Source organism: Macaca thibetana, chromosome 15 (genome assembly GCF_024542745.1).
Source record: "Macaca thibetana thibetana isolate TM-01 chromosome 15, ASM2454274v1, whole genome shotgun sequence".
Lineage (NCBI taxonomy): Eukaryota > Metazoa > Chordata > Mammalia > Primates > Cercopithecidae > Macaca > Macaca thibetana.
In genome coordinates this window covers 13,173,883-13,177,002 of record NC_065592.1, presented here as the reverse complement: position 1 = coordinate 13,177,002, position 3,120 = coordinate 13,173,883, and positions in this window count along the sequence as shown.

The window sequence follows — 3,120 nt, the reverse complement described above, 5'->3', positions numbered from 1 at the left end:
AGAGGGTGGCGAGCCCATCTGCAAAGCCCTCAAATGCCAGAGGTCAGGGACCAGGGAGGCCGTGGGACCTGGTGGTCACAGCAGGGGGTGCAGATTGAGCGACTGCCCCGAGGACTTCCCAATGAGAGGAGCCTCTTACTATCTCTACTTTACAGATAGGGAAACTGAGGCTCAGAGAGATTAAAGACAGTATCCTCAACACCCGTCAGGCTCTTCAGGGGGAGGGCCAGGATTCCTACCCCAGGCTATGTGGCTTCAGGGCATCGCTGTGTCCTGGGGGCCTCTGGAGCCCCCAGACCTCCTGCGTGGTGGCCGCCAAGAGGCCCATCGGGCAGCCCTTTCCAGCCCGGCTGCAGGCACGGATGCTGGGGCAGGAGAGGGGGCTCAGGCAGCCGGCTCCAGCCCCAGGAGAAATCCAGCCAGGCCAGGGGGGCTGGTGTGGGCGGAAGTGGCCACTCACTGCCTGGCGGGCACCCCCTGGCCGCCGCACCTCCGGGAGGTCACTCATTGGCAGTTAAAAATCTATTGTGACTTGTCAGAAAAATGAATAAATGGGCACATTATTTTTTCATTCCAGACCTCAGCATCTGTTTGTCTAATCAGGAAGGAGAGTGGGGAAGTCGGCCAGGGCTGCCGTGCACGTTTTATGCAAGTTTTCCTCTGTCAGAGGAGTTTAAATGGGTAATGAACAGGCCGTGGTGATTTGAAATATAATCCCATTATGCTGACAAGATTACTGGGCTTCGAGACTTCACAAATCACTCTTAGGGCTTTTATTGAGAACATGGAACACCGCCCTGTTGGGATTTTGCATTTAGGCAGAGGTGTTTGGTGGGAACACAACGTGACGGGTTTAACTCTTTCCTTCTCCCTGGCCGCTTTCTGAATAGCAGGGGCCTCTGAAAGGGGCTTCCGTGGGGCCTTCAGAATCCAAGGTGTTTAGTCCCCAAGGGACAGAGGCCCAGAGGGGCTGGGAGACGGCTGGGTGGGGGTGGGAGGCCAGAGAACAGGACCCTGGGCCAGCTCCACCACTTTCCAATGGCACAGCCTCAGTTTCCTCATCTGTAAAATGGGAATTAGGTGGGCATGAGAATAATGGAGAAAACAATTCATAACTAACATGAGCTGCTCAATAGCAGGTGGGAGGCGGGCGCTGATGAAAGAATAGAAAGTCCTCATGTGCGGCCTGGCGCGGTGGCTCACGCCTGTAATCCCAGCACTTTGGGAGGCCAAGGCGGGTGGATCACGAGGTCAAGAGATCGAGACCATCCTGGTCAACGTGGTGAAACCCCGTCTCTACTAAAAATACAAAAATTAGCCGGGCGTGGTGGCGGGCGCCTGTAGTCCCAGCTACTCGGGAGGCTGAGGCAAGAGAATCACTTGAACCCGGAAGGTGGAGGTTGCAGTGGGCCAAGACTGTGCCACTGCACTTTAGCCTGGGTGACAGAGTGAGACTCCATAACAACAACAACAACACAAAATCCTAACATGCTCCAGTTTGTCACGTGGGGTGTGTCACTGAGGCCACATGCAGCAGCATTTAAGGGGTAGGCAGATGGGTGTATTCATTTGAATAGTTGTGTATTTATTTTAATGTGCACCAGAACACATACGCAGCACACCAACCCCACGGCTTCATGGCTGTTCTTGCTTAGGATGGCTAAGGCAGAGAATCACGTTAGCCTGAATGGTAAAGGGAAAACATTAAATCATAGATGAGGTGCCACCTCGGGGTGGGGAGCCTGTGAACGGTGATGTTGGGGAGCATGGAGTCACCTCTTGGTGGCAGATATTACAACTGTTCCCAAACGTCTGTGCCCTTCAATGCCCGGGCGGTGGTGCTGCCTGTCCTCTTGGAGTAGGCGGCACCGTACGGTGGGTTCTGGCCAATGGGATGTGTGTGGGAACGAGAGGTGCCTGTGTCTCCTTCCAGCCTTAGCATTTTGCCATTGCTGCCCTGTTCTCTGGCCCTCCTGCCCCGGTCCCAGTCCTTGTGGAAGCCCCCGGAGGTCATGGAGACCCACAGCTGGCTTCGTGTGGAGTGAGCGAGCCTCTGCTCCGTGAAGCCGCAGCACAGGCTGGCCAGGCCTGGCCAGGAACTTGACACCACCCTCACCATGCCCCTCTGAAGGAGCTGGTACTGTCTCCCTTTAACAGAAGAGGAAACTGAGGCTCAGGGAAGTAGAGTAACTCACCCAAGGACACACCCACTGGGAGACAGCGCTGGCGCTTCATCCTCCTGGCCTTGGCTTAACAACCCATTTTGTCACAGGAGTCTTGGAGCTCCAGGAGGCGAAGGGGCTTGTTCAAGTCAGAGGGTGCGCAGAGGTCCATGAAGAAGCTGAGAGGGGCTCCCTCCAGCAGGCGGGTAAGGATCCTACATGAGTGTCCCCAGCCCCCACCGGCCTACCCAGGCTGTGCCTTGTACCTCAGGCCTTTGCCCACTGCCCTCTCCTGCCTCCCTGGTACCTTCCAGGTGCACGTGGGCGGCCCGCATGCAGTTCACAGTGGTGTGGCCAGAGGCCACTCGCCCCCAACTCTTGGCCTGTGTTGACGGCCGGGTTTGGTCTTTGCTCGCCCTGATGTTCTGTAGTCCCTGATCTGGGGAAGCGGGGGGCCCTAAGAAGCAGCTGGCAGGTGTTCAGGGACATGTCGGGGGTGGGGATCACCTCCCAGCCTTTTAATCCATGCAGAGGAGACACAGAGAGACATGCCTGTGGTCCCCATACAGCTGAGTGGCATCTGAGGCGTGGTGCACTCTGGTCCTGGGGGCCTGGATAGGAAGGGTCTGGAGGCAGCTGCCGGCTCAGGGCCAGGGACGGGAATGCGCTGTGCCAAGGCCGGCGATGCAGGGCTACAGGTTGGACCTGGGCCTCAGAGGTGGGGGCAAGTATGGCCCAAAGCAGGCAGGGTGTGCTAAGAATGATCAAACTGGCCAACAAGGGAAAGTGCTGAGTTGAGCAGCAGTGAGCGCTCCACTGCCAGAGGCATGCAGGCAGAGGCCGAAGTGGGCTGAAGTGTCTCTGGGCTGGGCTAGACGAGCTCACAGCATTCTCAGCTCTTACCACCCTCCCTCAGAAGCAGAGAGGCTCTGGCAAAGATTGGCAAACAGAAACCCCT